Below are 20,615 nucleotides of genomic sequence, written 5' to 3' on the forward strand. Positions count from 1 at the left end.
AAAGTGCTGGGATTACAGGCTTGAGCCACCGCGCCCGGCAAGTATAATTTTTAAAAAATAAAAAAATACAGAAAACCAAAACAAATAAAATTAATTATTATAAATTAGCTCTATAATGCCTTCTTCAGTAAGAGATTCAAATATATGTTTATATACATTATATTTTTATTTTAAAAGATTATTACATATTAATTGCCAAGTGATTTCTAGAAATATTTCACTTCAATTTATAATTGAAATCTTTATTTCAGACTTACAACTACAAATTAAAATATGCTGAACTCCAAGAATGCCACTTAGTTCACAATTTAAACAAAAACATTGATATGTCACTCCAAAAGTTTCTGTCGAGAGAAACCAGACAAGCATAAGAGTATCAGAATCCTTTCCACATTCTTGGACATTCCTAAATGTTGCTCCAAGACTATACGGCTGACCTGTAAACACTGTGGAGCTGAGTGTGCCTATTTCCCACATATTCGAAAATCTGAGTATAAATTTTGACTCCGCAAAAACTTAACTACTCATAGCCTGCTGCTGATGGAAGCCTTATCAATAATATAGAGTTGATTAGCATGTATTTTGCATATGTATTATATATTGTGTTCTTACAACTAAATAAGCTAGAGAAAAGAAAATGTTATTAAGAAAATTGTAAGAAACAAAATATATTTACTATTCATTAACTGAAAGTGGATCATCATAAAGCTCTTTATATTTGTTTATATTTCTCTGAATTATAATTAATGCCGTACAGTCTTTGTTTATGTACCTGTTTTAATAAATTTTAATATTTTATCATAGATTCATGTATATCTTATAGTACTAAATGATAGTGCTAAATGATAGAGTCTACATATATTTAATGCATTCATGGCATATTGAACCTTTTCTTCATTTTTTCAATATTTCTAGACTGCAGTTTATCTGAATTTTTTCAGATTACTGAAAATCTTCAAAAAAAATGTTTTAATACATTTTTTGTAAAAAATCTGCATATAGGAGGACCCTCACAGTTCAAAATCGTATTGCTCAAGGGTCAACTGCATGCGTATTTTTTTTCTACATGGGAAGGGTGTTCACAGAGTAATGACTCAGGACTAGCCCATTTGATTCTCCTGATGCACAGTTCTGTGAGGAGTAACTTTTCTGGATATTCTAAATCAAAACTCACTTCACTAAGGATGTATGAGGAAAGTTGGTAGGCATTCTCAATCAGTTTTAAAAGACAATCATTTTTTAGAGACAATAATAAAAGATCATTAGAGAGTTGCCTAGGGTAGAGCTAAGCAAATGTTCTTGGTCAGTTAGACCCAGCGGGATGGTTAATTTTATGTGTCAACTTGCCTGGGCCATGGTGCCCAGATATTTGTTCAAACATTATTCTGCATGTTTCTGTGAAGGTATGTTTGGACGAGATTAACCTCTTTAATTGAGTAAAGCAGACTGCCCTCTATAATGTGGGTATACCTCACCAATCAGTTGAAGGTCTGAATAGAACAAAAAGAATGACCTCTCTGGAGCAACAGGGAGTTCTGCGGCAGATAGCCTATGGACTCAAACTACATCATCAGTTCTTCCTGAGTCTGCTGCCTGCTGGCTCAACCTGCAGATTCTGGACTTGACAGCCTCCATAATTATGTGAGCCAGTTCCTTAAAATAAATCTCTCTATGTAAGCATCCTATCAGTTCTGTTTCTCTGGAGAATCCTGACTAACATACTCAGGTTCAAATCCCAACTTGGCCATATGCTTGTTGTCTAGTGTTGGGTGGGTTACTTAAGTCTGCTGAGCCAAGATCCCCTCATTTGTAAATTGGGAAAGTAATGTGCCTGTGTCCGAGGGCTGCTGTGAAGATTACATGTGATTCTGCACCTGCGGTAGTATAGTTAACAACAGGAGTTGGCACACTTTTTTCTGCAAAGGGATAGATAGTAAATATTTGAGATTTGCAAGCCAAGATGCAATGTCCTCAACTCTGAAACAACTGTTCTCACATAAATGCAGACGCCATTTTGTCCATGGGTCATAAAAAAATAGACAGCAAGTTGTATTTGACCCACCGACCGTGGTTTGCCAACCCCTCGTTTACTATATGTATTAAACATGTATTAAATAGTGACTTCTTGCTACCCTAAAACTTCAAAATTATGAAATAAATAGCATTTGTCTCTTGGGCCCATAATGCCCTTTCTATCGTCCTTTGCCCTCTTAATAACACCTTTTCTCTGTTTCTTTTGAAGGGGCCTAATAGCCATCTATTCTCTTTCTTTATATTATTTTTGAGATCTGAGAAGAAGCAGATGCTTTTTAGGATCTCTCCATTTCTTGATTTTCCTAGGGAAATGTTGTCATATTTTGTCCAAATTCAGTAAAGTGGTGACAGAAGAGTTACATGGTGTGCCCTCTGTTCACTCTAGAATGAGGAGAGACATTCATCCTCTATTTGGTGGAAACTTATCAATGACTAATTTCTTTTCTTGACAAAAGTCAGTCACCCCAGGCACCCTACCTGGGACCCCAGGTTAGATAAAGCATAGGAAAAATGTTGATGAAAAAAGCCCACCCACTTCCCACTCTCACCCCCTGGAGGGTTTGCAGAGTTTCACTAAGTCTCCCTAATATCAGCTTCAGAAGTCAATGTGTAATCACTCATCAACATTTTAGCTATTCAATGTCTAGTAATAGCTAAACACAGATTGAAACCTAAAGAAAGTCCCCATTCCCCCTCACTGTGTTCTTCCCATTGATTTTATTTCTCCCATTTCATTTCATTTCTCCTGGAAAACACAGCATTTTCCAACCGTTTTATTGTGAAAAACTTTAAAGATACTAAATGATTAAATAATAGTATAACAAATTCAAATATAGCAGCCATCTAGATTCAGAAAACTGCTAACATGCGGCCCTGTTTTCTTTATTCAGAACACTGTCTCACTGAGGGTTATCTGAAGCATCCTAGACTATGCCATCGTGAAAGCAGAAAAGGAGTCACAATTGGACCAGATTGCGTAAAAATTACTGTCTAGGGGAAGTAAGGTCATCTGCACAGAGACAGAGTTCTCAATCTTCAGACCAACAGATATACACACAGTATTGAATCTGATGGAATCAGTGTTTCCAGAGACAAAAGAAGTTACACAGTTATCAAAATAATCTTGTGAATTATTGGCTTTGACAAATATGGTGGGATAAAAAAATTTACATTATCTTGTATAGTCAAGAGGAATCTTACAATTAATAAGAAGTAGCTCTTCTTTGTCAATTAATGGAGGAATATTTGAACTAGAAATCAGGGCAGAGAGGAAGCGAATTTTTCCTAGCATAAGTCAGGGGAATAGGGTTGCAAAGATTAAACTTACGTTAATGGGAAAAATATGAATCACTCAACAAACCAGACAAAGTTTTAGAATAAGTTCAGTTGTGGAGACAAGAAGTGAATAAGTGTTTGACTTTGAAATCAGCTCCAATTGAAAGTGAAAGTTCATACTATTTCACAAACAAACACACTACCACTATCACCCCTTGATTATCACCCCTTGATTCCTGGCACTCCAGCTCACACTGCCTTCTCCCCAGGAGACCAGCTTACATAGACACAAAGACACACATTACTCACAGCTACATAGCAGGATTTAGGAAGGAATTCTGTTCCTTATTTTGTATAGCTGCTGAGTAATAACCTTTGAATATCTCCTGTGGTCCAGGAGACAAAGAGTGAGATGGTACCCAAGCATCTACTTCTCTTATAGAACCGACCTGAACATACTGATGCAACTAGAGAGATGACAGGGTGAATTCTCAAGACTTTCTCTGTCCCAGAGTGTAGCTAGAGACATTTCCTGTTCACCTTTGAACAAACAATTTATAGAATTGATCTCTCTCTCTCTCTGTCACACACACACACACACACACACACACACACACACACACACACACAAAATTAAGTCCATCACTAACTTCCTTTTTTGCTGATTCCCTTCATAGCAGTTATTCAAAACTTCAGACGCTTGACAGGAGCATCCCAAGAAACAGAATCAGTTAAGCAAAGTTGAACCCCTGTCCCAATTTGGCAGATCACCCTGATTCACATTTCTTAATTCCCTCATTTACTGAGCCAGTCAACCAGTGTTTATTGAGCACCCAGTATGCACTAGGCACTCTGCCAGATGCCACAGTTATAAAGAACAAGCTGGTGCCCATGGATTCTGCAACCTCTTGAACAGTTTGACAGAAACCAGAAAATAACCTGTCAACTTAGCTACCCCTCAGGAACACCAAGCCACACAACTCAAATCAATAAATCAGAAAGAGATGGGAATTTGCATAAGTTTTTTCCTAAGGTAACTATCATTTATTTTGTGCTAACTTGGTGTCAGGAATCATAGACACAATTGTGGTCTACCTTCCATAGACGTATATTGGTCTCCACAGTAGTGAGGGACTCTTCCCTGGTCCACAAGGGGCGTGGTTTCAAAAGCAGGAGTTTCCAGGCTCCACCTCTCCATCTGGGAACCAGAGGGGTTTCAAATGTAAAGTTCTTTGTCTAGGTTTCCAGAAGCTGGCAAGGTAGAGAAATCCAGGTGGGTTCCTTTGTTCAAAAAACGTTGCCAAAAGCTCCAGGAGGAGGGGGCTCTAACACTAGAGTTGTGAACCAAGTAGCCAATCTGGCATCAGCATCAAGGATCAATCACTCCAGAGGACTTTTGAAAGAACTCCTCTCGTTGGACGAGAACATGAATAACTCTTTGGGTCCATGATACTTATTCAAACCGGCAAACTCATGCCTCCGGGGCCCCTTTCCCCATTCTTTGGGGTAAGAGAGGCCAAGAATCTCATCGGGGAACTGGAAGCATCTTCAGAACCCCCCCCCCCAACACACACACACACACACACTGCCACCCATGCCTCTACTCCCCCGTCACAGTAGGTGTCTTTAGGCTTATTCCAGAACCACTTTGTGTTTGCCTCTGTTTTTATTTATTTTATCCCACATTAACACATGTGATTTGGGGGAATTTCATGTTTCATTTCAGTCTGTTGAAACCATTTCTAGAATAGGAGAATAGGCAGGGTATAAATAAATAAATCCAGGCACTGCCAAACTTACACAAATATTCAATTCCAGAAGGCCTTGCATAACTTGAATTTTTCATAAATAGAAAAAGCTTTCCTACTTCTTTAATATTTTAATCTTCTATTCTAAATAGGCCTCCTTAGGCTAAGGAACTGTCCCTGCATTTTGGCTACACTTGATCCTATCCCTGTCACTATTAAAATGAGAACCAAGAGGGAAAGTAATAACCCAGATAACGGTGTGGCAACATGAGTGAATCAGCACTGAGACTGAAACAGCAGGAGACGAAGCAAAGGCCAAACAAACTGCTGCCAACTTTGTGCACTAACTTTGAGATATTCCTCGTGCTTGTGTTTCTAGGCATAGACCAAAATTTTCCTCATCTCTAAAATGCCATTATATGCTTTACAATAACAGAGGGAGGTGGAACTCTCAGACTCCTGCCACAGGTGACCTCATTTTCTATATCCATGACTTGCACTCACACAGAGATTACTCTAAATGCCTGTAGTAGACAATGCAAAGAGCGCCTGGGGCAAGGACTGTGTCTTATACGCAGAACAGCCTTACAAAACCTAGCATAGCATCTGGCCTACAGTCAATATTTGGTCAATGATCAGGATGAAGAAACTATGCAGATCCAGATGACAGCTTATTCAATCAGAAGTCTCCTATTGTTAGTAGACCCTCTGCTCTTTCTGGGTTTTCTGTGGAGCTGTTGTTTTGACCCTTAATGACTAGAATCAATTCAGGAAAATATGACGGCATAAGAAATTTGTGTTCAACATTCAATAGTATGTAAATGAGTTTATTTCTCAGAAATATTTTACTGATAAATTAATGTTTATCTGAAAGTTTATTTTCTTAGACTGGAAAGATTGTAACTTCTCTGAGGAAGTTCCAGAAATGCTGCAAAGACGAAGTTATCATAAATTAGTTCCAGATATCACCCTTTCTGTAGAAGTTATTAATACCAGGGTAAGCTTTGATGGGAAAGAAGGGGTAGGGGGTAAGGATGAAAAGAGAGTTTCTATTTTTGTAAAATTTTGCAAGAAAATAATTAAAATGTTTATTCTTAATTTAATCAAAGTATTATTTCCTATGTAAATTTTCAAAGGTGTAACTTTCCCTTAAAAAATGTCATTGGCTTCAGTGTGATCACCACCTGTAGGGATTTAAGGCTATGTATAGACTACTCAGGACTTGCGTGCTTTAAAAACATTTTAGAAGCTAAAAAGTTGATAAAATAATTTTTAAAGCTGATTACAATTTAAACAATTAAATGGTCCCAAATCAAGCTACATTAATAATGGAAAGTTCTTGTGGAGCTAAGAGTATGTAGCAAAGATTGAGAGAGCAATTAGGTTAAATCAAGAGTAACCTTTTGCAATTGAATTGCCTCCTTGTCCTGCAAAAGCAAAGACAGGAAGTTAGGCTGATTTCATAGGGTTAGAGAGTGAGCTGTTGGAATAAGGTCAGAATGTAGACCCCTGCCTAGCAAGCCCTACGTGAAGTACTTAACCACTCATTGGCAGTCTTTTCATGGCATAGAAATTTGAGGAAAGGTTTACTAATGTTTAATTCACTTACGTTCTATATCTTGTGGCTGTCTGGAGTCCTTATGATCAACACAAGGAGATTAAGAATTCTTTGCTCAATCTAAACTTCACTGTCGGCTTGGTCAAAGCTTCTGGTCCATTCTATCTAGACCCAGAGGTTGGGAGCTGAAAGATTAGTGTTTCCAGCATAGATCAGAGAAAAGAACCACTGTGAGTTAAAGCCCGTTCTTGGAATATTTTATTGCTAGTTTCACACTTGGTGGTCTTGGAAGTAACTACTAAGAAGCATGGTGAGCAGTAGAAAGCTTCTTAAGGTCCTGCTTTTTTTAAAAAAAAATAAGCCAGTTTTGAACTACTTACATTGAAAATGACACTACAGTTTTTAATGTTAGATTTGCGCACTCTTTTCTTGTCCCTTAATAGACAAGAGAGAGAAAGAGAGCCAGAAAAAGAGAAAGAGACTGAGGCTTTTTATGAAAAGTTTTACAGCATGGATTTATTCAGGAAATATTTATTGAGTGACTATTATGTGCTGAGGCTAGTACTAACAAGGGGTGAACATGACAAAAATACAGTCTTGTCTTTAGGAAGCTAACACTCTAGTGACAAAGAAAGATACTGAAAAAACCCTACATATTTGATGGGGTGGAGAAAGAGGGTTTCAAACTTTGGACAGAGTATGAAGAGCATAAATAACAAGGGAACCACCCTCTTCTGTGGTCCAGGAAAGTGCATGGTGTTAAAGCTGAAATTTGAAGCTAAATAAGAGTTTACCAGATGAGGAGTGGGGCAAAGAGTATTCCAGGCTAAGGAAATGCACACCGACTCTTAGAGCCAAGAGAAAGTAAGGTGGACTCCAGGTGCAGAAAAATTCAAAAAAACTCGAATATGAGAACAAAGAGGAGGCTAAACAGTTAAGCAGTATGAGGTGCTGAAGTGCTGATAAATTATGGTAAGTAATTCCAGATTTCATCCTCAGTGCCTCAGACAGCTACAAGTTGGGAAAGGCTTATTGACAACTTTTCAAATCATTTCCAGAGAAAAGATAATTATTAGTGATGGTACCCTGTATCTCCAGATGTGTTTCAAACACAGTTTTCATTTAAAATTTTGTAACTGATTCACATATTTGAGAAAAAAAATAAAGAAAACATTAACTGAGTGGTTCCTATAAATCAAATTCAAGTGCAAATGTTCCCACTAATTTGCCTTTCCTCTTGAACGCTCTAATTTGTAATGTGAGCTTTCATTAGGAAGCGATGGTAATGGCTGAAAATCAAGACACCAATAAAATCAGATGTGTTTTAGGTATTGTGATGGTGAAATCACACTGGAGTATTTAAGATCTTCATTGTTCAGCTTCTTCCATGCTTCAGGTGCAATCAAGAAGTAAAGAGAGACCTAATCCTATCAACCAGAACAACACTTCCCTCAGGGTAGTCATTAAGTCAGGTGCAAAGTGAGGTCTTTTAACTTCTAACCTCAAGGGCTGTGGTTAGAGCACTGGAGCAGTCACTCGGAAATCCCCGCTTTCACCAGCTGTATATATTATGCTTATGTTATTTGTTCTTCCAGTTTCTGTTCCCCCTGGGAAGGACTCCCAAAACACAAATATTTCCCCATTCTGCTTATAGAGAAATTCATTTCACTAGGGGACAAAACATTTCATTCCATATACAATGCTTAAGAGCCAGACGCTCCTGGAGGAAGTAAGGTTTCCAGTTTAAATTTTCCAAGGAGGTTTCTCCACAAACCATCCCAACGCCCTCAAGGATCTTCCTTGACTCTGCAAACCCACCCTACTGTGTAAATTGAGAATTATTCTTCCTCAGTTGTAATCCCTTCTGTGCAGGAAGGGATTACAAGTGAGGAAGGAAAGATTCAAGGGCACTGAGCGTCCTGGGGATGGGAAGGGAGAAGAAACAGCAATGTTTGTCAGGAGTGTGGCTAAGAAAAGACTCCTCCTGACTTTCCAGGAGTAGCCTCTAAACAGACTACTTGTTTGGTTATTTCCAAGAATATCCTCCAAAAGAACAAGAAATATTCAGGAGATTTTCCCACCTACCTGCAAGGTTTATGCCAAGACTATTATGCCCATTGAAGGGGAACAAAGGCATAAAATAATGTTTTGCCAGAATATCAAAGAAAAAGAAAAAGGCCTACATCACTATAATTAGGTATTTGGCTTCACTGTATTTCAAATTGAGGTTTCCAATACAGTTTTGTTCTCTTCTTGAAAGGGCTAATTATACTGATATTTCCTAAGAAACATGTGATTGTTACAGTGGTTTTATTAGCATGTTTTCCAGAGAGTTGGTATGAATTAAAAGCAAGACCAGTTCCATTCAAAAAATATTTGGTCGTTTTATTTTCAAACTCTGAAAGTAAGAGCATTCATATTTATAGATCCCTCTGTACACACAGAAATGTGCAGAGAAGCAGCCAATGTCTGCCTTTGGCTTTACATCCAAGGAAACTGGAGGAATTACTCATGCACAAATAAGTACAAATAGCTGTCTTTGCAATCATAACAGCACACACTTAGGAAAATGCAGAGGTTTCAAGTGGTGTCAATGCACAAAGGGATGTATGTGTTTAGTTGTTCATTAGATTTATGAAATTGTGCTTTTCTGTGATGCAGTCTCTTCAGGGAGCCAGTGCAAAGTAATGTTAAATTAAAATAGATAGCACATAACATTGAGTGCCATATATTAGCATCAGTAACTCACCATAATAAAAAGAAATTTTTTCTCACTAGGGCTTTGCCAATCAGGGCAAACAAAGAAATTTCTACAAATGAGGACCCTCTATGGGAAGTTTCTGCTCCTCTTTTCCTGAAGGCTGAATTTCTAAACTGTAACTGGAATGCTTTAAGTCAGGCTAATTGTGATTATGGCGCATGGGGAGAGGTGTCGGGTTGAGTTATTTAGGGACTTAGATGCCAGCGTCTTAGAAGTGCACTAGGAACAGAAAAGGCAGCTTGAGCATGCTGGGCCCCCGTATCACCATAGCTCACTATATTTAACAGTCAAAGACTGACACTCTATATTCCCAAAGGGTCTCAAAGTTACAACACCCATCCTCAAATTGTAACCAAAAACTGATTGACTCAGGGGAAACTGATGGCAATGCAAAATCACATATAACGTTACACACCATACCTTCCTCGTCCATTTTAAACTTTAGGTACTAATTTACAAAAACATCCTCCTGATCATCTCAGTCTTTGGTTGAATAAAAAGAGCAAGAGATGAGCAGTCATGTGGGCAGTACCAAGACAGCAACCATCAAGGGAAGCAAAGGATGGGGGTGAATTGGATTTAATCAGCAGTGGATTAGTTGATAATATAAACTGAGATGGTACAATTCTTTTAAGTTCTAGGACTGTTTGCTTAAGTTATTTAGTTCTACGTGAGATTAAGTCAATTTTTGGAAATAAAGACTTCTATTGTTTTTGCCTTCCCAACTATCATTCCTCTTTTCTCAATTGTTATTAGGGGAGCATCCTCTTCTTGCACTAAAAACCACTGCAGTGTGAGGGGATGACTAACCCACCCACCTCCAGCTCCACGATTAGACACTTGACACATGACTGGCTAGGAAGAGTTGCTGGACACCTTGGCCACAATAACTGGTTCAGAACTGCACACACATACAAGCATCCTGGGCCTATAAGAGCATGAGAGCAAGTCATTGGGTTTTGTCATAATTAAGCAGCGTTTTCCTTGGAAAGGGAGGGAGACTGCTAAGCTAAGGAGATATGAGCTAGCAGACCTGAATACAAGTGTGACCAGGGCAAGATAAAGTCTTATTCTGGTCAAGCAGGTTTGAATTAGTTTCTCTTGCTAGTGACCCAAGAAGAATTGATTGACACAGGAAGGGAGCTGGGATGTCCACAGCATCTGATACAGGTATGCTGGACAGAGCCCTGGCTGGGAGTCAGGCCCTTAAGACCTTATCCTCACTCTACTACTAACTTCATGATTATGGGGGAATTCTGGCCTCTCTATCTGTTAAATCTTTGAAAAAAAAAAAAAAAACTAAAAATTGGAGGTTCTAAACTTTTTTCAAATTAATTCTTATTCCAAGTTCCACTATCTGAAATAAATTAAGAGCAGCAACAATAAGAGTGTTCCTTGAGCATGTACTCTGCAGGCGCCTCAGTTCTAAATGCTTAATGTATATTTTGCTTATCTTGATCTTCACAAAATCCTCTAAGGCAAGGATGGCTATAAATCCCATTTTACAGAGAAAGAAACTAAAGAACGGAGAGATTAAAACTTTCCTAAGGTCATACAGCCATGCAGAGTGAGTCTGGGATAGGACTCCAGCCCCAAAGTCAGTGCTCTCTACCACTCTACTCTTCATTAAAGCTCCTCTAGCCGAAGTGGGATAAGCAGACTAGAAGCCCCACCTCTGAGGCTTCACTAGAAAACAATAGCACTTTGCTGAGCTTGATAACCACAAAATTCCGTGAGTTTTAATATTTATTTCAGCTCCAAATATTTGCATTCCTATGTGCTCAGCATGTTGTACAATGCCAAACACGTTGTGACATACCAGTCCTAGGACAATCTGGGATAATATTCTGAGAACACCTCTACAAAGCCCCAGAGGGATTGTCCCATCAGTGTAAGCTCTAATCCCGTTTCTGGTGCAGCAAGATGTCTCAGAGCCAATTGTCAGGAAAACTATAAAACAGATCATGTTTGACCTCTGACACTATTGTACCTCCTTCCACTTCATATCATTTCACCTGCAGGCAAAATGAATTTGAGGCTAGAGACAACTCTAGAAGATGGAAACCACCATTTCTATAGTCTGTGTTGACTGCAAGACCCAGGCACTTGGAGATGTGTTTGGTGCACGCAAGGAGAGGAATCTGCTCAATAGCTAGAAGTACAAGACCAGAGGTAAGAAGACACAAGGAAGCTGGAGATGTTCATTTGGAACTAGGTCATTGTTCATATCATAGCTACAGTGAAATTGCTTATCAGACAACAAGACAGAAGAGCCAATAATTAGAATATTGATATTGTAGGGATGGAGAGAGGAAAAGGAATTAGAATAAAAACCAAGAAGAGTGTGGCCAAAGGTTAGAGAAATACGTTTTGTTTCTAAGTATACAGTTAATTCATTCTTGTTTTATTTAATATTTTTCTCTTTCTTTTCTGAACCTATGTTCTCATTCTCATCAACTGCTCAGCAGGTAATCATTTATTAATAATATATTTGATATATCATTTTATATATGCTTGTAATATGTATAGTCTTGTTTTTGCTGGTAGTGGGGGTTTTTTTGTTTGTTTTTTGTTTTTGAGATAGAGGCTCACTCTGTCTCTCACACTGGAGTGCAGTGGTGCAATCAAAGCTCACAGCAGCCTCAACTTCCCAGGCTCAAGGGATCCTCCGACCTCAGACTCCCTAGCAGCTGGGACTACAGGCACCATGTTGGCTTTTTTTTTTTTTTAATTTTTGTAGAGATGGGGTATTTCATCATGCTGCCAAGCCTGGTGTCAAACCCCTGACCTCTAGCAATCTATCCACCTCGGCTTCTCAATGTTAGGGTTAAAGTATTAACCTTTAGGATTACAGTCATGAGCCAATGTGCCCTGCAGGTCTTATTTTATAAATATGTAAACCTTCAGATAAATACTACTGTATTAAAATTTCACTTTATATCCTACTTTTGGTACTTAATTTTTTATTAAAAAGTAAGAATTATTTCATGCTTTATATCAAATTCGTGGTTTTTTCCTCTCATAGAGTATTCATTCTATAGTTGGATCTATGACATTAAATCATCCATTCCCATAATGATATACACTCAGGTTCCCTCTAAAAGCAGACATACCTGTTTCTGCTTCACATTATATAGTACCTTCTCTTATGAACTTGAAGATAATTATTGTGTATATTTCAAATTTTTTTGATCTCTCTGTTGTATTCATCCTGGTTCTGTTTAGGGTGTTCATGATTTCTCTTTTTTCTTGGCTATGTATGCTGTTCACTCTCTGATTACTTTGCCTGTGACTCTTCCTTCCCCTGGAGGCATCAGTTATTGTGGTTAGTGAGGTGTTCACAATCTGGCTTTGATCACCCCTGACTGCTTTCTACTTAGCAAGTGACCCTGCACCTGGGAAACTAAAGGGAGGGAATGCCTGAAAGTGGGCCAGTTAGCCTATCCTTGTGCTTGTCTTCTCCTAATGCTATCCTACTACTCCTAGATTGGTATAATCTCAAGATCACCGACCCCTGCATACAGGGCTGGGGCTGAAACGTTTTCCTGTTGTACTATGCAGAGAAAAGTGCCCATTAGTCATTCCAGGCAATGTAACAGAGAGAAAAGTACACAGTGAAGATTCTCCCCAACTGTGGCAGCCAGCCCTTCCTTGCTTCTGCTTGTCACTCTCTACACATAATGTCACACTCATCAATTGCATACTGTCTTCCCAGGGTTTCTTACAGTCTTTGCTTTTACTTTCTGGACTCCTACATGTTCTTTTACTACTGGCAAATCTCTAGGGTAGGGCTGGGGAGACAACCGGCAGGTTGCATTCATTCACCATCCAGTTAGGACCAGGGTACAATCTCAAGCCGGGGCTCTCTCCCCACTAAATTTGAGTCTCTTTGAAAGTATCTGCTCAGTCACTATACAGGCAAACTCTCAACTAGCTCAATGTCCAGCAAATCACAGACAACCAACAAAGGTTGTTGAACATTATGGATTGAATTATGGTCGCTGACGTAAAAGGTATGCTGGAGTCTTATCCACCAGTATCCTATCCCTCTGGAATGTGATCTTATTTAGAGATAGGGTCTTCCCAGAGGTAATCAAATGAAAATGAGCTAATTGGGGTAGACTTCAATTCAATATGACTGGTGTCCTTATGATTAAGAGGAAATTTGAACACATAGACACATAGGCAGACGTGCATAGAGGCATCACTATGTGAAAAGACACAGGGAAATGGTGGCCATCTATAAGCCAAGGAGAAAGGCCTGGAGCAGATCCTTCCCTCCCAGCCCTCATAAGGAACCAATCACTTTCAGCCTCCAGAACTGTGAGACAACAAAGTTCTGCTGCTTGAGCCACCCAGATTGTGGGACTTTGTTACAGCAGCCCTAGCACATGAATACATTGATTAGATAAATATAAAAATATAGTAAATGAAAAACAGAATAAAAAATAATAAACAGTATGAGGGAGAGGAGAATTTCAAGGAGGAGGATATAATTTTCAGAGCTAGATGCTGCAAACAATGTAGTAGCACAAGGCAGTAAAATGTCCTTTGGACAAGACAATTAGGAGTTCTGTTTTGCTTTGTTTCTTAATGTTCTCAGTGAAATAATCTTAGTAGGATGGTGGAGGCAGAGCCTGATTGCAAAGGGAAGAGAAGGCCAAAGAGACATCATAAGAAAGTGGGAGGAGAATACAATCTCTTAAGAGTTTGAAAATGATGGGATTTCCTTTAGGATGGTGAACTGAGTCTGTTTGGAAGACGAAGGAAAGAAGCCAAAAATGGGAAAAGGCTGACGATACAATAATATATAATTAGAAAGTATAATGCACTGCCTTCTCTAAGCTGCCTCTCTGCTGCAGCATAAACCACAGCACTAACTACTTCTGTTTTCATCACTATAATGCAGGCGACCTTTCTCCTTGTCATATCAACAGATTTTGCCATTCTTTCAGACTGTCTTTGCCACTATCCGTGTCAATAGTCAAGTTAATAAGGGAGAAATTGGCTTCCTATAGAGCACACTTTACCCTGGTCCTTGCATACCCTCCACCCTCCACATTTTTTTGTTCAGAAAGTGAGTCCATCTATGTTCCAATTCTTCAGCACTGGTTCAGAAATTAATCCCTGCTAAAAATGGTGGCTAGCTGACTAGCAATGGCTAAGGGTATGATGGGCTCTTTCATAAATGCACACACACACACACACACACACACAAACACACACACACACACCTGGGAATCTGAACTGTTGAAATCTAAAAGCCTGTATCAAAAGAATATAATTATAAATGATTCCTTGGGAAGATAAAAGTTTGGAGCTGGTAAAATTTTAGGAAGGGTCATTTATCAAACTTCTTTTAAATAACAGTTAAGGGCCGGGCGCGGTGGCTCAAGCCTGTAATCCCAGCACTTTGGGAGGCTGAGATGGGTAGATCACAAGGTCAAGAGATCGAGACCATCCTGGTCAACATGTTGAAACCCCGTCTCTACTAAAAATACAAAAAATTAGCTGGGCATGGTGGCGCGTGCTTGTAATCCCAGCTACTCAGGAAGTTGAGGCAGGAGAATTGCCTGAACCCAGGAGGCGGAGGTTGAGGTGAGCCGAGATCATGCCATTGCACTCCAGCCTGGGTAACAAGAGCGAAACTCCTTCTTAAAATAAAATAAAATAAAATAAAATAAAATAAACACAATAAATAATATTTAAAATACATTATACCTCTTCTACCAAATCTACAGTCACTCTGTCTTTACTGGAAACTCGCTAATTTCCAGTTACAGCATTTCAACCTGTCTTTGAGATCTCCAAGTTAAGCAAGAAAGGAGACATGGCTAACAAGAGAGGACTTTGGATTCAAACAGTCCTGAATCAAAATTCTAGCCCCATCAATTTTTAACCAACCAACCTGGGGAAAATTGCTTAACATTGCTAAGTGTCATGTTCTCTCTTGTAAAATAGCATAATAAAACCTGCATCTAAGAGCTGTTGTTACAGTTATTAAATGAAATAATTCATATAAAGCATTAGCTCTTCTCTAACATAGAATTAAGGGTTCTTTAAATGTTAGCATTCAACATTATCCCCAACATAAATCCCACTCTAAGTAAATCAACCCATAAGCTAGTCTGCTACACTGAAATTTAATTTTTGTGTTGATGAAGAAAAGTATTTTTACCACTATGCAAGATGAAGCTTCTTAAAATACAAGTAGATTCCTGGTAAATGTAGGTGAATTGATAGAAAATAAGGATGACTGATGGTAGCATTTTGAGGAGCAGATTTTGATGACAGAAGTGCAGGCAGAGTGTCTGTGTCTTTATTAGTTTGGTGCAAAGGTAATTGCAGCTTTTGCAATTATTTTCAATGGCAAAAACTGCAAACCTAATACCTGAAAGAAACGCATTGGAAGAAAAGGCAGCAGCTGCAAAAAGTGAATTCACTTGTTTGCCTGTATTACCTGACTTCGCTGTGGGTGAGATCAGCACTAAAGAGAGGGTATGTGGTCTCTGACCCAAATGCAGTAGAACACAGCCAACCTGGACACAGCTTTTGGGAAGGCAGAAGCAGGTAAATATATCAGAAAAGTCTAGCATAACAAACTTCAGTAACCAAGACACTGTCCTGAAATGAAGAACAATGGTACCCCTGCCACACTCAACACCTCCTCCTAATATTGGGTTGAACTCATCCTTCTGCAAATCGAGCCACTATGGTTAAGTTTGTACCTAGAAGATTTTGAAAATCCATACTTGATGGCTTTTACACACAGTACAATTATACTTTTCCTGACTTGAAGCAGCACATGAGAAGCCTGAGAGTCAGCTATATAGTGCAATTAATCAACTATATTTTCAATAGAAAAAGAAGAAAAAATAAAACATAGCTGCACGATGCCCTTATGCCAATGAACACCAAGCCATCTCACAAAAGGCTTGAGTGTTTTAAGAGGGATAGAAATAACATACGATGGCCATGTTGGCTACAATGACTTAGGCGTTATCTGTGTGGACAATTCAATGACCAAACAGCTTAGTTTTTGACCTATTGATATCTAGCACTGTGTAAGTTTTCTAAGACCTCAACATGACCTCACATAGCAAACACTCAGTGGTTTTGCTGAATTTACTATTTTGCCGAGCTTACTTTCTGTTCTAAGTTTCTATCCTGCCAAGCTTCTATCCTTGGCAGGATAGAAGCTTACAGCAGAAAGTAAGCTGACTTATATACAATAAGATATAAGGCCTGACCACAATTAGATACACCTCATACCCACTAGGATAGTTATAATAATAAAGATAGATAATAACATGTTGGTGAGGATGTGTAGAAATTAGAATCCTTGTATATTGCTTGTGGGAATTAGATGGTGCAGCTGCTTTGGAAAACAGTTTGGCAGTCCCTTGAAAAGCTAAACATAGTTGCCATATGGCCCAGCAATTATATTTCATGCAAGAGAAATGAAAACATATGTACACGAATGTTAAAAAAACTTGTACACAAATATCCATGGCGGCATTATCCATAATCGCCCCAAACTGGAAACAACCCAAATGTCCATCAACTGACGAATGAATAAACAAAATCTGGTATATCCATACAATGGAATATCATTCGGCCATAAAAAGGAATGAAGTACTAATTCATGCTACAACATGGATGAAGCTTGAAAACATTATGCTAAGTGAAAGAAGCCAGACACAAAAGTTTACATATTGTACGATTCCATTTATATAAAAGCCTAACATAAGCAACTCTACAGAGAGAGAATACATTGTTAGACATCAGCGGCTGGGAAGAGGAGGAAATAGGGAGAGGCTGCTAATGGTCATGGAGTTTCTTCCTTGAGTCATTAAAATTTTCTGGAATTAGATAATGTTGATGATTGTACACCATTGCGAATCCACTAATGGTCATTGAATTTTACCCTTTTAAGTGCAAATTAAATTACATCTCAATTTTTTTAAAAAAGAATTTATAAAAAAATCACTTTACACTGGAAAAAAAAGAGTTATATGTTTACACAATCTGCATTATAGTCTCAAATTTACAACTGCTGCATATTTAAAGTACCTTTATATAGATCTGGCTCATAGTAAGAGCTTGATGAATAGAAGCTATTATTAGAACTTAAGTCAGGATCTGATCATTATCATAGTGTCAACAATGCAATTTCACACTAGGCACAAGCTGCTCACATCTTGAGGCAAATTTAAATTCTTTTGGTTTCTACTCCCCAAAGCTAAAAAACTCTCTTTTGCCTGATGTAGGCTTATAATCTGGGAAAGGAAGTTGCTTTTTCTCCTCTCTGAATGGTTCTTGAAGAGACAGCCCAAACAGTAATGCTAAAGGGAAGATTATCTACTGTAATTCATACCAACTACAATGATCAGGGCTAAAACCATTCCATGCTGACACTGAAGAACTGTCCTGGAAAGGAAAATGTTTCCACTTTAAAGTTTCTGATACTATCATGTGGGCAGGAGAGTGGGAGGCTTGGATCAGAAATTTGGTATTTAAAGGACTTAGATGTTTTAAGAGACTAAAAGAGCAAGAATAGACACAAGAAAGTAGTAAGCTAAGAGTCAGAATAGCAAAGCTAACACAGGCAGCTCATGTAGGAACTAGGGAGAAAAGAAAATATCCTTGAAAATGTCCTCCCAAGTTAGAACAAACCTCAGTGTTCTTCAACAGAAGGAAAGACTTAAAATAAAAAGACTGTGGCACAGCTGTGAGGCAAGGCGTGCGTCCTTTCCTTATGACTGTTAAATGTGCAGTCCCCTTAGAATGGAAATAATGTTATTACCCTGGAGGGGGCTCCATTATGATACACACTGGTTCATATTTTAGTTTCCAGCACAGGTTCTTAAGAGTGTGACTTATTTCTGAAGGAATAAAAAGGACTTTAAGAAGAATAAAAGTAGTCAACATTATTATGGGGCATTGACACAGCAATTTGCTTGCAAATGATTTTAAAAACTACTGCTAATAATACACCTTATTGTATATAGTACTCTCAACAAAGCCACCTTGGGTAATCAAATTAATACAAGGGAACAGGAGAGCCTATAGCATTAACAGCAATGACTACAATTAATACAAGTACATAAAATAATCCAATGGGACCACTGAACAACCCTGCGCAATGAAACTGTTTTCTGAGATATATCATTTAATGCGGTTGTGCAGTGGAGTAATGTAATGAGGGTGAATAGTATTTACTAAGGAAAGAAATTGATGCAAAGACTGAATGCTCAACAATGGAGGTTTGTCTGTGTGCTTGACTTGAAGGTAACATTCTTTTCTTTATCTCTGAGCAAATTGCAGTCCTAAATGGCTAATCAGTGGAACAGTAGTGTCACTGTTGTCAAAGTACTGTAAATCTTCAACTGAGAGAGAATGTCAGGGTCATTGCTATCAAAAAGCACAATGATAATACAGAAAAATGGCTGCAATAAGTTAAAAAGAAAATCACGGTACACACACACTCACATAGAAAACATGCTTGCTTGCAACATTGCCCATAGGCAAAGTGTAAGGCATTTGGATCTCATTGTACACTCGCAATCAGTGAATGCTCTTAATGGTTCCTGTTTGTGAGAGGTCAGATTTTATGTATCTGTGGAATTGGGTGAAGCAGGTCACCACCTCTAGTTATATGCTTTTAGAAACCCAGAACATCAGGAAGTTTTGCAGAACAAAGCCTCACTCTGCCCCAGTTAATCAACTAATCCAATCCGTCTATTTCTTTTACCACTGCCCAGATCACTAACGGATGATAACATCCCCTGATTCACTCGGCATCCTCAACTGAGCTGCTGATAGAGGGAATATTTTGAGCTAGTAATATCTATCACAAACTGCCTACAACTTACCCTTAAACCTGGTCCTCAGTCTCTCCTGACAGTCTTTTAAAGAACATATGGACCCATGTTTGGCCCATTCTACAGAAGTAGGGAACCGGATTAGACAGTGATAAAAATTTTGAATCCTTGAAGCATCAATTCTTGCAGCAATTGAAAGGCTGGAGACTAAGGAACTTATTTGGCAAAAAGAGCCTTATTTTAAGAATTCACTAGACCTCATCAAATAATTCTACTGGGAAAACATAAAGATGGGCCCCATCAACCCTGCCTAAAAGAGATTCTCAAATCAGTGATGTGGCTGATGCAGCCATAGCCTTAAAACAAGACAGGCCTACCAATGCACGATGCCCCCCATCAGCCCACAGAGGCAACCCTCAAACATGAGCAAATGGCAAGCTATCACTCAGGACTATCTTCTCCAACTCCACGTTCCCTCCTTAATTCCAGTGGCTTTTGCTGTGATAAAGTGTTCTCAGCTCTACGTATTGGCTCCATAGCTCCAGGTATGACCTTTCCTTTGTGTCCTCCAGATTTACCTTACTGGGTGAGCTTCCAGATTATATGAGAGCCTGCACCTCCAAGCCCAAGTCTCAACCACTGTAATGAGTACAGTCAGCCTCTTTCATCTTGGGCTTGCCAGGACACTTTGTCAGTTACCTTAAGTCAGGGAGGATTTAGGAATTTACAAGCAGAAGGAAACAAATTCCAAAGAGGAGGTTGCTACAGTTTAGATATTTTGTCCCCTCCAAATCTCATGTTGAAATGTGATTCCTAATATTAGAAGTGGGACCTGGTGGAAAGTGATCGGATCATGGAGGTGGAGCTCGTGTTGATGGTTTACCACTATCCCCTTGGTGGTAATGAGTTCTTGCTCTGTTTGTTCATGTGAGATCTGGTTATTTAAAAGAGTCTGGTGTCCCCCCTTCTCTCTCTCTTGCTCCTGCTCTCACTATGTGATGTGCTAGCTCCCCTTCACCTGCCACCATGATTGCAAGCTTCCTGAAGCCCTCACCAAGAGCTGAGCAGATGTTGGTGCCATGCCTATACAGCCTGAAGAACTATGAGCCAAGTTAAACCTCTTCCCTTTATAAATTACTCAGTCACAGATATTTCTTTATGGCAACACAAGAATGGACCAACACAAAGGTGATTAGCAGCAACATGAGAAGAAGAAGAACAATCATAGATTGTGAGACCTGGTGACTGGAAGCCCACCAGGTGACTAGAGGGTAAAAAAGTGAAGAGGCAGTGAGGAAGTAGACATCCAGAAGCAAAGGTAGAGTAATGTCTTGAGATTGAAGCTGAATTAAAAGATAGGGTTTTTCAGACTACAAAGACTTGAGCACTGTATGGAGGGTTTAACCTTAGAAATG

This window comes from Saimiri boliviensis, chromosome 1, assembly GCF_048565385.1.
Source record: "Saimiri boliviensis isolate mSaiBol1 chromosome 1, mSaiBol1.pri, whole genome shotgun sequence".
Taxonomy (NCBI): domain Eukaryota; kingdom Metazoa; phylum Chordata; class Mammalia; order Primates; family Cebidae; genus Saimiri; species Saimiri boliviensis.